Source organism: Bos javanicus, chromosome 11 (genome assembly GCF_032452875.1).
Source record: "Bos javanicus breed banteng chromosome 11, ARS-OSU_banteng_1.0, whole genome shotgun sequence".
NCBI classification, from domain to species: domain Eukaryota; kingdom Metazoa; phylum Chordata; class Mammalia; order Artiodactyla; family Bovidae; genus Bos; species Bos javanicus.
The window spans coordinates 94,157,415-94,174,740 of NC_083878.1; the positions used below are offsets into that span (position 1 = coordinate 94,157,415).

At 46.6% G+C, this 17,326-nt stretch overlaps 1 protein-coding gene across 7 annotated transcripts in view; it reads right to left on the minus strand.

The window, feature by feature from the left end:
- The window catches only part of STRBP (spermatid perinuclear RNA binding protein), a 199,183-nt gene that overhangs the window by 171,583 nt on the left and 10,274 nt on the right, over window positions 1–17,326 (minus strand). For 2 of the 7 annotated variants that reach the window (XM_061433461.1, XM_061433462.1), the window contains exon 2: window positions 5,312–5,409. The exons of 2 other annotated variants lie outside the window; for them this stretch is intronic. The gene's annotated coding sequence lies outside the window, so the exon portion shown is untranslated. Of the gene's footprint in view, window positions 1–820; window positions 984–5,311; window positions 5,410–17,326 lie in introns of those variants that run through there. 3 more of the 7 variants (XR_009739583.1, XM_061433467.1, XM_061433470.1) reach the window with 3 other exon arrangements.

Here is a 17,326-nt window from a genome sequence, read left to right on the forward strand (position 1 = left end):
CCTTCCACCCACCCCCACAACCTCTTTCCACGCTCACCCTGCCACACTGCCCCGAGCCGAACACCTTCTTCCACATTTCCCTTCACATTTTTGTCCACGGTCTTCCTGCTATCTGGCCCCACTCGTTGCCCCTCACACGCAGCCCCGGCCGGGACATCCGCCTCTTCCATGCCTCCCTCGATTCCTTCCAATCCCATCACACTCGCCCCCTGTCCTCCCTAAGCCTCCTTCACACCCTCCCGAACCCCCACAGGCTGCCCCCACTCGCTCCGGCCCCCATGAATCTCCTGAACCTGCCCGAAGGGCCTCACCCTCCAGTGGGCCAGATCCCTCTACCCTTCCTTCTCACCCAAATCTGCCCACACCCTCCAGCCGCCCCCCGCAGCCTCTCCCCCAGCCCCTGCCCCCAACGTCCTCCAACACCTGCCCAGAGCCCTTCACCCTCCATCCTACCCAGAGCCCCCAGCGCCGGGTCTCCTCACACAGCCCACGCCCTCTCCCCGCTCGGGGCCGGGACCCTGCCCCCCCACCACCACCCTCCACGAAGGTGAGGAAGACTGCCCGCTGCCCTTGCCCGAAGCAGCCAGGGCACCGCAACTGCGGCGGCGGCGGCCACAATGCCGGAGCCACGGGGGCCGGGATTGCTCCCTGCTCTCCGCCCCGGCCGCCGCTGCCGCCACCGCCGCCGCCGCTGCTAAGGACGCACAACAAACAATGCGGGGCCCGGGCCGGCACCGCCAACCGCCTCAACCGCCGCCTCAACCGCCGCCCGCCCGGGACAGCCCGCCGCGCAGGCGCCTGCCCCTCCGCCGCAGCCTACCCGCACCGCCGCGCTCTGCCCGCGCCCGGTCCCTGCTCCCGCTCCGCCGCCGCCGCCACCTCGTCAGCCTGCGTCTCCGGCTCCTCAGCCCAGCGGCGGCGGCTGCGGCGGCTGCTGCCCTGGTGGCGCTCGCGGCTCCGGTCTCCGCTTCGGCGGCGGCGGCGGCGGCGAGCACGTGACGCTGCCGAGCGCGCCCATTGGCCGGGCCAGGGGGCGGGCCCCACGGCTGCCGGGGAACGGAAAGCCCGCCCCCTCACTCGTCGCGCGCCCCCTCCACGCGCGCTCTGCCGCACCTGAGAGCGCCGGCCAGCGCCCGCCGCCGCCGTGCCGCGCCGCCGCCTGCGCCAACTGCGCACCTGGGAGCGCGCAAGGAGCACACACTGTGGCGGCCGCATGCACCTGCGAGGAGACGCTTACGTAAACTGCGTCGCTGCCTCCCTCCCGGAGGCAGGCCCCCGCCTGCGGCAGCACCTGAGCCCTGCTGCGCTAGCGGCGTAAGTGCTGCGGAGCGGGGACGAGCTGCGGAAGGGAGGCGAGCGAAATCCACGGAAACTTCGTAACGTCCGAATCTGGGAGCGGCTCCCGGTCGCCACTAGGGCGAGCCGGCCTCTCCCGCCCCGCGCCCCAGAGCGCTGTACCCCCGACCCCAGCGGCTACGCAAATGGAGTAGGTGCCGTAACGCCTCCCCAGGTGGAGGAGGGGGAAGTTAATGAGCTTTGACTAGTTAAAAGGTTGAAACACAGCCTCCACCCGGCCAGCACCAACCAGCTGTGTGACCTTGACCAAATTACAGAACCACTCTGATCCTCAGTTTCCTGGTCCGGGAAACTGGGACAGTAATTCTGATTTAGGAGCCGTTGGAGGGATGGAAGAAAAAAAAAAGAGAGAGAGACAATAGGTGAAAAGACTGTAGGTGCAAATTCTTCTAGCACATTGCAGGTACTGAGCAGAAGTTGCATTTTAGTCAACAACCTCCTCTCCTCCCACCCCTCAGGGACCTCCCTGGGACTGAGCTGGGGGCCAGGGCTTCTCTGACCTCCTTAGAGTTAGGTCAGATTTTGGCTGAACCCTGGCCCGGCACTGCTGAGGAAGAAAGGAAGATTTGCTATTTAGTCACTAGCTGGCACCTTCTTGGCACCCAGCATTCTGCCAGCGATGTCGGACCTCTATCTGAGTTCCTCCTGCATGACAGGTCCTGTGCTAGGGGGCTGGGATGCGCAGGTGAATGAGATAGGAAATTACCTGCCCTAAAGGAATTTCAAGCCTAGAGTGGAGACGACCTGACCACTCAGTGCCAAGGCTTGGAGAGCTGGGGGTACAGCAGGGATCTCCCACAGCAGCCCCATCGGGGGCCCTTCCACCTTTTAAACATACTAGGCCCAAACATTTTAACACTTTGCTTCATTCACAGAATAAAGTGTAAACACTCTAAATCAACTTAAAAAGCTTGAGTGATCTGACCTTAAGTTTAAGTGCCCTTTACTTTCCCTCCTCCTTTAGGCCAACTTGACCCTCCAGTCACATTGAACTTAAGAACTGTAGTTGACATAGTATGGCACTTCTGAGCCTCCTGAGCCAGGTGCTAGGCCCCAAATCATTTTCAACACCCTCTCCCCACCCCCAACCACCATACCTTTATTTATCCTCCTAAAAAACTCCTTGGCGTTCTTATCAGCCATCTCAGAATGTATTCGCCCCAGAACTCCTTAGCTGCCTCCAAGGCACTCTCTAAACTCCCTCCACTTGGCACAACAGCCTCATGAAATGATGAATTCTTATAGCACTAGACTGTATTTTTTTTTTTTTTTTTTTTTTGCTGTCTGTTGCCTTCCTGGACTATATGCACCTAGAAGACAGAGTCATCTCTCTACCTGGGTGGGATAGGGAACACATGAGATGAGATCATTAAAGCTAGGCTTTTTAGGAAGAACATGAGTCTGCTAGGGGAAGGAGGGACAAGCTGCAGTGAAAAAATCTGGGTTCAGGGTATACTAGCTGTGTGACCTTGGAAAATCAGTCTCCCTGGGTCTTACTTATCTATCAAGTGAGATAATAATATTGCATACAGAATATGGTTGTTGTAAGGATCCAATGAGAAATATATCTCAAGCACTAAGTATGATGCTTGGTACTTGATAAAATGTAAAAATGTTCTTAAATGGAGGACTGGACAGCATTAAGTATTCAATAGTATCTCTTATTTCAGTATCTTTTTTGGGGGGGGGGGGGGCGGGCACAAGGGGCAGCATGGTGGGATCTTAATTCCCTGACCAGGGATCAAACTGCCTTAGCAGTGGAAGCAAGGAATCCTAACCATTGGACCGCCAAGGAATTCCCTCCAATATCTTTTTTAACTTAAGTATAACTGATTTACAATATTGTGTTAGTTTTAGGTGTACAGTAAAGTGATTTCAGTTCAGTTCAGTCACTCAGTCATGCCCAACTCTTTGAGACCCCATGGACAGCAGCACACCAGACCTCCCTGTCCATCACCAACTCCTGGAGCTTGCTCAAACTCATGTCCATCAAGTTGGTGATGCCATCCAACCATCTCATCCTCTGGTATCCCCTTCTCCTCCTGCCCTCAATCTTTCCAGCATCAGGGTCTTTTCCAATGAGTCAGTTCTTAGCATCAGGTGGCCAAAGTACTGGAGTTTCAGCCTCAGCGTCAGTCCTTCCAAAGAATATTCAGGCCTGATTTCCTTTAGGATTAACTGGTTTGATCTCCTTGCAGTCCAAGGGACTCTCAAGAGTCTTCTAACACCACAGTTCAAAAGCATCAATTCTTTAGCCCTCAGCTTTCTTTATGGTCCAACTCTCACATCCATACATGACTACTGGATAAACCATTGTCTACACGGACCTTTGTTGGCAAAGTAATGTCTCTGCTTTTTAATATGCTGTCTAGGTTGCTCATAGCTTTTCTTCCAAGGAGCAAGCATCTTTTAATTTCATGGCTGCAGTCACCATCTGCAGTGATTTTGGAACCCAAAAAAATAAAGTCTCTCAGTTTCCATTGTTACACCATCTATTTGCCATGAAGTGTTGGGATCAGATGCCATGATCTTAGTTTTTTTAATGTTGAGTTTTAAGCCAGCTTTTTCACTCTCTTCTTTCACCCTCATCTTCAACTAAAGGCTCTTTAGTTCCTTTTTGCTTTCTGCCATTAGAGTGGTATCATCTGCATTATCTGAGGTTGTTGATATTTATCCTGGCAATCTTGATTCTAGCTTGTGATTCATTCAGCGTGGCATTTCCCATGGTGTACTCTGCATGTAAGTTAAATAAGCAGGGTGACAATATACAGCCTTGACGTATTCCTTTCCCAATTTTGAACCAGTCTGTTGTTCCATGTCCAGTTCTATCTGTTGCTTCTTGACCTGCATACAGCTCTCTCAGGAGGCAGGTAAGGTGGTCTGGTATTCCCATCTCTTTCAGAATTTTCCACAGTTTGTTGTGATACACACAGTCAAAGGCTTTGGTGAAGTCAATAAAGCAGAAGTAGATGTTTTTCTGGAACGCTCTTGCTTTTTCAATTTAGTTTTATATATATATATATGTGATTCAGTCTTATATATATATATAAATTTAGTTTTATATATACATAAAAGTGATTTATATATACGTTCATATTCTTTTTAAAATTATTTCCCACTATAATTTACTAGATTAGATTAGATTAGATCAGTCGCTCAGTCGTGTCCGACTCTGCGACCCCATGAATCGCAGCACTCCAGGCCTCCCTGTCCATCACCAACTCCCAGAGTTCACTCAGACTCACGTCCATCGAGTCAGTGATGCCATCCAGCCATCTCATCCTCTGTCGTCCCCTTCTCCTCCTGCCCCCAATCCCTCCCAGCATCAGAGTCTTTTCCAAGGAGTCAACTCTTCGCATGAGGTGGCCAAAGTACTGGAGTTTCAGCTTTAGCATCATTCCTTCCAAAGAAATCCCAGGGCTGATCTCCTTCAGAATGGCCTGGTTGGATCTCCTATAACTTATTACAAGATATTAAATATAGATCCCTGTGCTGTATAGTAAACCCTTGTTATTTATCTATTTTATATGTGGCAGTGTGCATCTGTTAATCCCATACTCCTAATTTACCACCCCCTCCCCTCCCCTTTGGTAACCAAAAGTTTGTTTTCTATGTCTGTGAGTCTGTTTCTGTTTTCTCTTATTCCAGTATATTTCCTGGTTTCCAAAGTACTTGCCCTGAGAGGTACAAGTCAGTCTGGTGTTCCAATTGTTTCCCCACCCCTCCCCCAACCCTAGGCCACTGTAGAAAGAAGCTGGAAACATAAAGGTGGCCAGTCTGACCTAAGTGACGGGTGGGACCTAGGGGATGGGACATCCCTCAACTTTGTGCCATCATCTTTCTAAATCTACATGTAGCTCCAGCCATTCTCTCATCCTCCCCTCTTTGTACAAAAACTAGCTCTTCTCACCAAGACCAGGTCCTTCCCCTGTGCCTGGATGCCCTCCTTACCTACCCTCTAAGGAACTTCACCCCTTAATGTGCCTCTGTCGTGGTCAGCCTCTTCTTCTCTCCTGGATTCTTTCCACTGTTTTCCAAACAGTCTCTTCTATTCTTTAAAGAAAAAGAAGAAAAGAAACAAGATCCCCAGGTGATCACATGCACCTTGCTGTTTGAGAACCATTGACCCAAAACCAACAGCTTCAGATGCCAACTGGAGGAGACTTGAACATCACAGCAAAATTGTGGTTGCTGACATGATTTTCTAAAATGGTGAATAACCCTTGGTAGAGTCTGAACACAAAAAGGTGTAATCTTCATTCACTTTGCATAGTATTTGCCTCCCTGGAATATTAAAATCATGCTAGAATGTACTTTGTCTTTGTTTGAAAAAAGGGAGTTAGTCATTAGGCTTAGATAATTGTACACAGGACTTTCACCTATGTAAATGCCCAGTGTGACATTCAAAAAATCATGATGCCTAATTGTCCATACATTGCAGGATATCTAGCATTCTTCACTTCCCTGTGATAAATGCCATTATGACTACCAAAACTCCATCACAAATGTCTAAAAGCTCCAAGTGAGTAAATTCTCTGGCGTTCCAATGGTTAGTACTCCACGCTTCCACTGCAGGGGGCCCAGGTTCAATCCCTGGTCAGGGAACTCAGACCCCACATGCCACGAGGCCAAAAAAAATTAAAATTTCTTGAACTGAAGAAAAATGAAAATGCAACATATCAACTTAATAAAAAAAAAGATTAAAAATAAAAGCTCCAGGTGAGAACTATGGCTCTAGACTCTCATTCAACAGCCTATTCAGGATATCTATTTGGACTCATACAAGCTATGAAACTGTTCATAAGTGCTGGATCTCTTCCCCGAAACCCTGAACCTATTGCCCCTCCTGTTCCCCATTTCAGTTCTCTCATTGAGGCTATGATAGTTATTGATATTGAATGACCAGTAGACTGAAGGTTTCACGTGGGCAGAATATTTCTTTGATTTGTTCTCTTTGTATGCCTTAGAATAGTGCCTGGCATAGAGTAGGCACTTAAATATTTATTGAATGTATGCCCAGCAGACTTTCCCAGCCCTAACAAACCTCAAAAAAGACAAGAAAATACCAGGAATTCCAGGTCAGAAAGCCCCCACTTTCCAGAAGGACTTCTAATATCCCTGATACTTCTATCAGTTAAAGATGCAAAACAGCACAGATCGACTGCTGACACTTTCCACCAAAGTTCTCTCACAGGAGGTCTGAGGATAAAGCCCAAATTCGTCCACCTCAAGCATAACATTTCTTTGAAGTCTCACCTTTTATCTTTTAAATTCATACACATCTCACCTTTTATTCCCATGTTTAACATGAAAATAATGTTTTAAATTACTTCCCTTTAGGAGAAAAATTCAAAGCCTGGGACTTCCCTGGTGGCACAGTGGATAGGAATCTGCCAATGCTGGGAACGTGGGTTTGATCCCTGGTCCGGGAAGATTCCACACGCCGTGGAGCAACTAAGCCTGTGCACCACAACTACTGAGCCCAAATGCTGAGACTACTGAAACCCATGCACCTAGAGCCTGTGCTCCGAAACAAGAGAAGCCACCGAAATGAGAAGCCCGTGCGCTGCAACTAGAAAGCAGCCCCCATTTGCAGCAATTAGAGAAAGCCTGTGCAAACAGTGAAGACCCAGTGGGACCAAAAATGAAAGTAAATAAAGAGTTAAAAAAAATTTTAAACCCATTTTTCCAACTCTTCAAGAAGAAATTCACTCTAGAAGATACTCCTCATCTATCAAGTGGCTCTGAATAGTCCCTGGCACACCACCACCTAGCCCTGACGGTAATTACACTAACAGCCAACATTTATTAAGCTCTTATTATATTCTAGGCAGTACATTATGCACTTAACATGCATTGTCTTTTTTTTTTTTTTTTGGCACTCAGGATCATAGTTCCCTAACTAGGGATTCAAACCCACACCCCTTTTAATGAAAATGTGGAGTCTTCAACCAAGGGACAGCCAAGGAACTCCACATCATGTCTTTAATCCTCATAACAATCCTATAAAGTAGGATTTTAATTTTCATTTTAATTTAAGGCTCCAGGAAGGTATGTAACTTGTACTAAGGCACAGAGCTGACAAGCTAAAGACCTGGGATTCAACTTGGTGTTTTCAATCACTGTGCTGTCCACTCCAGTTTGAAAAGCAAGTTTCTTGACTTTTAGGATAAGATTACTTTCAGACATCAGGAATGCCCTAAGAAATCATCCAACCCCGGTACTTTGCAAACTAGGGAAAGCACTGCAGTGTCTGGATCTCTGGGTGCACACACTTTTAGGGTCCAAAAGTTCTAAGAGAAGTTTCTAAATTGTGTATCTTATAACCTACAAATAATAATAATATAAGCATATTTTGGATGACTGGGACAGCCATGTTATGAGTGATTCCTGATGCCCTAAATTTAGTGCTCATGTTGGTCCAAAGGGGTTGCCTAAAATGAAGGGTTTAACATAAAATGCAGATATTTTAGACTAGGGGTCAAATATTCAAGCCAGCAAGAAATCATTTTCCTTACAACAGTGACTCTTAACTAGGTGTAATTCCTTCCTCATCCCCTCAACCCCTCTTCTAGAACATTCAGCAATGTCTGGAGGCTTTTTTTTTTTTTTTTTGGTTTTTATAACAACTGGCATCTAGTGGGGAGGATCCAAGGATGATGCTAAATATCTTACAATACACAGAATAGCTCTCTTTCCCCCCCATAACAAAGGATAATCCAGCCCAAAATAGTGGTGCCAAGGTTGAGAAACCAAGCTTTAAAAGGAGTTCTATGGGGGAGAAAGAGAACAGAGTAGAAGGAAAAATATTGGAAGTAAGGCTTCTCTAAATGAGCCTTGTTAAATAGCTTTGACTTTGAAATCCCATAAATAATTTATGTAAATATTTAAATCATTACGTCATATAAATTTTTAAATAATCCCTAATATGAAAAACAAGTCAAAACATGAACATAACTTTATATGAGGTTGATAACATGCCCACAGGAAAAAAAAAAAATTACCCCAATTGACCTTAAAAGAAAGTACTTTTTGACCATACATCTTCAATGAGATATATTCTAAGCATAAAGGGGAAAATGCAGTAACAAAGAGATCTTGAATTTCTCTCAATAATCTTATTTGTTAGGAATGATACTAGCATTGTTGTTTTAAAATGTCTATCTTGGAATAAAACAGAGTAATTATTATCTCTCATGGTCTGATAGGTTGGCTGGGCTTCACTGAGTGCTTCTCACCTGGGGTCCCTTATCAAGTTGCAGTCAGAGGTCAGTTGGGGCTGAACTCAGCTGAAGTGGTCTGTGGGGCTGAACATCCAAGATGGTTCACTCATGCTCTTAGCTGGGGAGCTCAACTGCAATAATGAACTGGACTACTTATATGCAGCCTCTTTGTACGTCTTAAGATTCTCACAACAGTAGCTCTTAAAGCTAGTCCTACAACTGGCCCAGCGTCATCGTCCCTGGGTTCAGTGGATCATGGTAGTCACAGGCCCGACCAGACCCAAGGACCAGACCCAAGTGGGTGGAGATACAGACTCCATCGAGGAGTGTTACATATGCTCAGGAGGGAAGAACTGATGGCAAAGACAGGCCACCCATACGAGATTAGTACAGCGCCACTGTGGGAAATGGCCTTGCCTCTGTTTAAACGTCTCTCAAGGGACTTCCCTGGTAGTCCAGGGGTTAAGACTGCAATGGCTGTGGGTTTGATCCTTGGGTGGGGGGCGGGATTGGAGGGAAGAGAACTAAGATCCCACATGCTGCAGCGTTTGGCAAAAAAATAAAAATAAATTTCTCTCAAATCCAGCCTATTCTCTCCATCCTCCCCTTCTCCCCACTATTATCTTGGTCTACTTCTAAGAGTGGAGGCCTCATCTCTGCTCATTCTGTTACTGGATAATTATTGCATACTCCCTGAAAGTTTTCCAGAAGACCAGATAGCCAAGATAAAATGCAAGCCTTAGTAAGGTGAAGCTCACTGAAACATTTAAAGGAAAGAACTGCCAGGAGGTCCTCTTATGCTGCCACCGCTGGTCACTATGCTCCTTTCAAAGGCTCACTTCTTAAAAAGAGGTCACAGAAATCGTCCTTGCTGAATCCCAGTGAGTTTGGGTTTCTTTAAAAATAGCTTGTTCTTCAAGTACAAAAAATAACATCTGAGACGTTTGTTTAAGTGTGAAACACACCTTTGTCATGACTCAGTACAGGCTGAACGGAAGTTTATTAAACTTTCCAAAAAAGAAAAATTTCCTCTTGAACCAAGAAAGTCTGAGAGACAACAGCTTGGGGTGAGGGGTTGGGTGGGGGGGCGGCGGGGAGGGAGCGGTAGGAAGAAAAGAGACAGACAGGTGGAGCAGGGAGAGAAGCAGTAGAAGGATCTTGCCCATCCTGTGAAAGCAGCTTTCACATGATGTTCCTTCCACCTTGAATGACCTTCCTCCCCTCAGCCAGCCTGATAATATTCCTGTCCTCCTTGCAGCCTCATTTAAATTTCACCTCTGAGAAGCCTTCTCTGACCCCTCCAGGCAGAGTTACTCCCTCCCTCTTTGTTCTCAAAACACTTTGAATGGGTCTTTATTATTAGCACATTGTATTGAAGTTGTCGGTTTACAGGTCTGTCTCCCTTCTTAGGCTGTGAACTCCTCAGCATCTCCCCGGCAGAGGCACCCAGTGACTCATCAGAGAGCCCCTCTGCCTGGCGCCAGGCGGGGCGCAGGCGGGGTGTTGGGAGAGGTTGTTGATAAGAGATGGTCTTGCTGGGAGTCGCCTTCCATCCTGAGGTCGCAGCTTTCATTCCTTGTTCTACTTTCCAAATGCCTCCTGACTCTCCACACCCTCCAAACACCAGATCTTTCAATCTACCTGTCTCGGAGCCCTTTCCAAGCTCTGCCCTCACTCTGGATACAAAGGAAGAATTGTGCTTGCTGCTACCTGAGGCCTGCTGCTGCCCTTGTCCACCGGATCACGTGCTCTTTGTTTCTGCAATTGACCCCCTTTCATGCCTGCATCATTGATAATTTTCCCTTTCTGGCAAACTATTCCACCAAGATACAAATATTCCACTTTTTCACAACTAAACACACACACACACACACACACACACACACACATGACTTTCTCTGCAATTATCCTATTCTATCCTCACCCCACTGTACTCTGCTCCACTTAATCTTATCAAGGTCATCTGTGTCTTTCATGTTGTTGAATCCCAGTGGTTAGTTCTTTCTCTGCCTCAGTTTAGCTCCTGTCTAATGCACCCCACTCCCTGCCTCTTCCCCACTGCCTTGGCACTGTGACTCTGCCAAGCCTCAGCAGCATCCAAGACCACTGTTCTGCTCTTTTCTGGAAAATCTTTCTTCAAGGGCTTCCAGGACTTTCTGGGAAATCTTTCTTCCAGGACTCCACGAGCCCTCCTTATTTTTCCACCTCACTGGCCACTCCTTCTCAGTCCCTGTTGGGCTGCATCCTTTCCCTTAATCCTTCTTCTGTTGGGATTGGAGTGCCCCAGGGCTGGATCTTCAGACCTCCTCACTATCACACCTACTCCATAAGTGATCCATTCCAATCTCAAGATCTGACATAGCCCTGGAGACTGCTCAGATTGCCATCTGCAACCCCAGCCTGGACTCCAGACTCAGTGGCTAACTGCCTGTTTCTTGGACATCTAAAAAGCATCTCAAGCTTCACATATCTAAAATCAAACATGTTACATAGAGAACAGATATGTGGACATGAGGGGGGAGCAGGGGGCGATGAACTGGGAGAGCAGCATTGAAATATACACACTGCTATGTGTAAAACAGCTAGCTGGTGGGAAGCAGCTGTAGCACAGGGAGCTCAGCTCGATGCTCTGTGATGACCTAGAGGGGTGGGAGGGAGGCTCAAGAGGGAGGGGATACATGTATATTTCTACTGATTCCTGTTGTTGTAGGGCACAAACTGACACAACATTGTAAAGCCATTATACTGAATAATAAATAAATACATAAAACCAAACTTGTGCTTTCCCCCCAACTCATCTATTTCTCCACCAGGGACCCCGCATCTCAGCAAACTAAATGGCACGACGATTGACTGAGCTGCTAAAGCCGAAAGCTTACGACTTTATTTTCTCCTCCCTCACCTCATATCCAACAGTTCAGGAAAGTCTATCGACTCTGCTTTCAAAATGTACCTGGAATCTGATGTTTATTCCCCACTTTCTCCACTACAAATGTTGTCCAAGCAATAGCCTCTTAACTGGTCTCCCAGATTTCAATCTTTTCAACGCAGCAACTAGTATCAGCCTTTGGGAACAAAAGATTATGCTCTTATATAAGATGCCAAAGGCTCTCCCTTTAAAAATTCATCATGTCCTACAAAGTCTCACAGTCCTGACCCCTACTGGCCTCTCCCACCTCGTCTCTCAATCCCTCCCTTGCTCACTGTGTCCCAGCCACATGGGACTCCTTTTCTCAAACAGATGAAGAACGCTCCTGTCTCAGAGCCTTTGCACTTGCTGGTCTCCTCCCAACCTCCAAACATCTGCATGGTTTACTCTCTCACTCCCTTCAGATTTCTGCTCAGATGTTACTTATTCAAAGGGGCTTTCTGGACCACCCCATCGAAAATAGTTCTCTCTCATTCCTTATCCTACTTTATGTTTCTTCATAGCACTTTTCAATTCCACATTGAACCATAGTATATTGATTTGCCTTTTAATGCCTATCTCCCCTGCCCCGAGCTAGCAAGTTCCATGAGAGTAGTACTTGCTCATCATCAGCTACAGCTTTATCCCCTTCAATGCCCCTGGTGGCTCAGATGGTAAAGAATCCATCCACCTGCAATGCAAGAGACAGGGGTTCAATCCCTGGGTCGGGAAGATCCCCTGGAGGAGGGTATGGCAACCCACTCCAGTATTCTTGCCTGGAGAATCCCACAGAAGAGGAGCCTGGTGGGCTAGAGTCCATGGGGTCGCAAAGAGTCAGACACAACTGAGCAACTAACACACACAGAGCCGGACATACAGGAAGTGTTCAATCAATTCTTATTGAATGAATGGCTAGCCACCTGACTGACTGAATGAATGCATTCACTTCTTTTTACTGCCCTGCCCTAGGCCAGGCTTCAGCATTTTCCATCTGTGTGGTAGACTGTGAAATAAGTCTACAAATTCCTCCTATCACATGCACACCCCTTTGCAACGTGACTTTGCCTTGCCTCCTACCAAAAGGTGGAGCCTCTCTCCCCACCCCTTGAATCCAGGCTGGCCTTGTACGTTGCTTTGGCTGGTGGAATCAAGCAGAAGGGTTAGTGTACAACTGCCAAGGCTAGGCCTTAAGACATCTTGCAGTTTCTGTCTCCACTCTCTTAGAACACTGCCCCCAGAGCACCATGCTGAGAAGAAGTCAAGGATGAAAGACCATCTGGAGAGAAGTGCGACTGCTCCAGCCAGCCTGGCTCCCAACCAGTCCACCAACTGAAGGCCGCTGTGTGAGAGGGTACCAGTGAGGTCTGCAGAACTGCGTGGCCAATCCACAGAATCAGAAGAAATAACAAATCATTGCTTAAAGCCAGGAGATTTGGGAGCTGTTTTGTTACGCAGTAACAGGTAATCATAGAATCTGCATAGTTTCAGTGGCCTCTCCTCTAGATCCTCCTCCTCCTGTCTTAACTCCAGGTCATCCCCACAGGTCCCCAGAGTGGCCATTCTAACTTGAATTCACACCAGATGAACAATTTTGTAAAGTCTTCAGTAACTCGCCATCTTACAGAGTAACACTGAGCCTGTGTTGTGTTGTATGAAACCCTCCGAGATCCAGCTTCTACAGACCTCTTCAACCTCACCTCCAAACACAGTGGCAACCTCTGCTGGGAAGAGCAGTTCTCAGACTCTGTGCATCAGAATTACTTGGGGAGCTTCGAAAAATTCCAGTGCTCAGGCTCCTCCCTCAGAGACTCAGAGATTTAATTGGTTTGAAATGGAACCTGGGCAACGGTATTTTTTAAAAGCTCCCCGGGGGATACTAATGTGTAGTCAGGATTGAGAATCATTGAGTTAGAGGATCTAAAAGTGTATTTTAAAATTGCTGATCTTGCCTTCAAGGAAATTCAGAAGCTTCAAGGAAAGATTAAATTATGCTCAGCGCTCTTTTAGCATTAAGTAAGCAATATTGTGTTGTAAGTTTTGGGAAACTGGTAACAGACTCTATGAGAACATTCTTTAATTATTTGAAACATTGAATTATCAATACTTTATTTCTTCCACTCTAAGACACACCCTTTTCATAGTTTAATATTTCTGAAATCAGGCTCCATCTCATCACTAATATGTACACTTAACGTTATTTTGCTTCACCCAAAAAGCCTGTAATTAGATTAAGGGTGTGTCTCATTGCCTGTGGTGATCACAATCAAGGAAGTCCCTTTCTGCGACGTGGCACAGTGCAAGTGCTACAGCTTCTTTGATCCCAACTGATTCTCCCACCAATCTGGTGAGGCAGAGTTTTTAACTATGTTTCATAAATAAATCATTGCTATGGTTTTTTGATCATTTCCTTTGGGCCAGATACTGTTCTAAGTATTTTGCAAATACTATCTCATTTAAACCCCACAGTGACCCAAGATGTGCACACCTTTTATGCACAGGGAAACAGGGCTGAAGATGCTTAGTAATTGCCTGGGGGTAACACAGCTGGGAGGCTTATGGACCACAGTCCAGGGGATTCTGAGTGTGCTGTGGGGTTTTCAGGAGATGGTCCTCCCTGCTTGTTTCATAGAATAAAGTGCAAATGCCTTTACCATCTGTCCTCAAATTATATTTCAATGGTAATGAAAAATCCAGAACTTCCAGGTAGAGAACAGTCATCAACTGAGAAGAATCCCAGTAACTAAGAGCCCACAATGTGCCAGAACTTTGCTCATATTATCTCTGATCTTCCTAACATCTGAGAGTATTTGCCGGGGGCTTGGGTTGGTTTTGCTGCTAAGCCCTGCTCCTCTTTCTTCAGGCTTTTCCTTTGGGTATCGCCTATGTCCCTTAAGGCTTCCCTGGTGGCTCAGATGGTAAAGCATCCGCCTGCAGTGTGGGAGAGCTGGGTTCGATCCCTGGGTCAGGAAGATCCTCTGGAGAAGGAAATGGCAACCCACTCCAGTACCCTTGCCTGGAAAATCCCCTGGACGGAGGAGCCTGGTATGCTATAGTCCATGGGGTCACAAAGAGTCAGCCATGACTGAGCGACTTCACTTTCCTTTTTTTTGTCCCATAGCCTGCAGTTTTGGCAGGGCTGTCAATTAAGATTTCCCATCCCTGCCTGGTCAAGGAATAGGTGAGTGACCTGAGTTAGACCCATCACCTTTTCTAGGGATCTGAACCTTGAACAGAGTGAGGCATGGTCAGAAAAACTGTGTCAAGTTGAATCATCCCAGTAATAAGGCCCTGTCAATAACAGTAATATTTATTGAGTGTTTACAGTACAAGGTACTAAGATAAGTGTTGATGGACATTAATTCACTGAACCCTCACAAGGATCTTACAAAGGAGGCCTGATAACCCTCCTCTCTTCCCTGTCTAGCAGCTGAACAAACTGAGCCAACAGAGCAAGGCCACACAGCCCTTCTGGGCAGAGCTAGATTCAAACCCAGACAGCCTGACTCCGGAGCTCCAGGCTTCCCCAGTAACTCCATCGCTCCTCTGTTGTACTCTTCTTTAGATTCTGTCCTTGGGCCTTTTCTTTCTAAGCCTGGCTCTTTGTCCTTGCCTCAAAGTCATCCACATTACAGCCTTCCAATAAATTCCCTTTATACTCATGAGCCAGAGTAGGTATCTGTGACTAAGAAACCCTAACTAATTAAAGGAATATCACTCCTGCTTGTCGGTGAGCAGTCAAGCCCTGAGGAGGTTAAGGAACTAAAAGCAGGTTAAGGAACTAAATAATACCTATCATTTAGGAATAAGAACAGTAATCACAGTAGCTAGCATTTTAAAAAGGCAGGCTACAAGGCGCGCTCTGTTATCTCCTTTAAACATCACAACCCTCCACCCTCCCTCGCCGTGAGATCGAGTTGTGTTTTTTAATTGAGATATAATTTACATGCCACAAAATTCCTTCTTTTAAAGTGTACAATTCAGTGGTTTTTAGTATATTCCTAAAGTGGTATACCCATCACCACGATCTCATTCCAGGACATTTTCTTCACCCCAAAAGGAAATCCCATACCCATTAGCAGTCATTCTCCATTCTTCTTTCTGGCAACCACTAGTCCACTCTCTGTCTCTATGGATCTGCCTATTCTGGACATTTCATATCAGTGGCATCACACTGCGTGATCTCTTCGACTGGCCGACTGGCTTCCTTCACCGAGTACAGTGTCTTCAAGGATCATCCTCACTGCAGCATGTATTAATACCTCACTCCCTTTTATTGATGAATCCATTGTATGTATGTACAATCCATCCACTGTATGGACATATTGCATTTTTTTTAATCCAGTTATCAGCTGATAGAGATCTGAACTGTTTCCACTTTTCCATCCTTAAGAATAACACTGCTTCGGGACTTCCGTGGTGGTCCAGTGGTTAGGAATCTGCCTTGCAATGCAAGGACTGCAAGTTCAAGCCCTGGTTGGGGTACTAGGATCCCACATGCCACAGAGAAACTAAATCCGTGTGCCACAAGTACTGAGCCCCTGTGCTTCAGAGAGTGTCTGCTGCAACTACCGAGCCCACATCCCACAACTAGAGAATCCATACACCGAAACGACAGAGGTCACGTGACACAGCAACGATCCCGCGTGCCACCGCCAAGACCAGATGCAGTCAGATAACAAGTAAAAATGATGAATAACACTGCTGAGAAGATTCATGTACAATTTTTTTGTGGATCTCTGTTTTCATTTGTCTTGGGTAAACACCTGGGAGTGGAATTACTGGGGTCATATGGTAACTCTACATTTAGCCTTTTGAAGAACTGGGCAGGGCTATTATTATCCTCACGTTATAGGTAAGAAAATGGTGCTCATATTGGTTAGGGCACTCAGAACCACAAGGCTTAAAAGTGGTGGCTGGGCTTTGAGTCTGGTCTGGCTGTCACAAGCACAGAAAGGAAAGAAGCCTTTGTTCTAAAAAAGATCACTAGCAGTGTGGGATTTTTCAGGAATTTAATGCTGCTTCAACCCTCAGCAAAACACATCTTCATCATCATCACCGTGATTACTACTCGCTTCTATGTGTTGAGTGCCTGCTATGTCATTGGTATTTTATATATTATTTGAGTGCCTGCTATGTCATTTGTATTTTATATACTATTTGTCTTAAACGTTAAAACAGGGACGCCTTGTGGGGGTCAGACAGCTCCCAGTTTGTTTCCTGCTCTGCCACTTGGGCAAGCAACATAACCCCTCTGAGACTCAGTGTTCTTATCGGTAAAATGGGAACAATAGGGATAACTGTCTTATAAAATGATTATGAGGTCTTATAAAATGATTATGAGGTCACATGAGTTAGCACAGTAGAGTCAACAAATACTAGTTTTAACAAGAGCTTGTAAAGACCTAAAACCCGTCTCCTACACACATTTTCCAGTTGAGAAATGGAGACATTTGATGTAGCCTTCACAGTCATGTCCAACTCTTTGTGACCCTGTGGACTATATAGCCCGCTAGGCTCCCCTGTCCGTGGCAAGAATACTGGAGTGGGTAGCCATTCCCTTCTCTAGGGGATCTTCCCAACCCAGGGATCAAATCCGGGTCTCCAGCATTGCAGGCAGATTCTTTACTGTCTGAGCCACCAGGGAAACCAGGAGTGGAAAAGGTGATGCTTTTTCATCTTTCCACTATTGCTCCATCCTCGGCTCTCCCCAACTCCACCCAGGGACCACTCAGACATCTTGAATTTCTCCACTCTGTAAGTGCCAACCTTTGGGGCCCCTACTGATGCCCAGCCTACCCTCCCATTCCCTCCACATCGGACCGTGTCTCCCAGGATATCC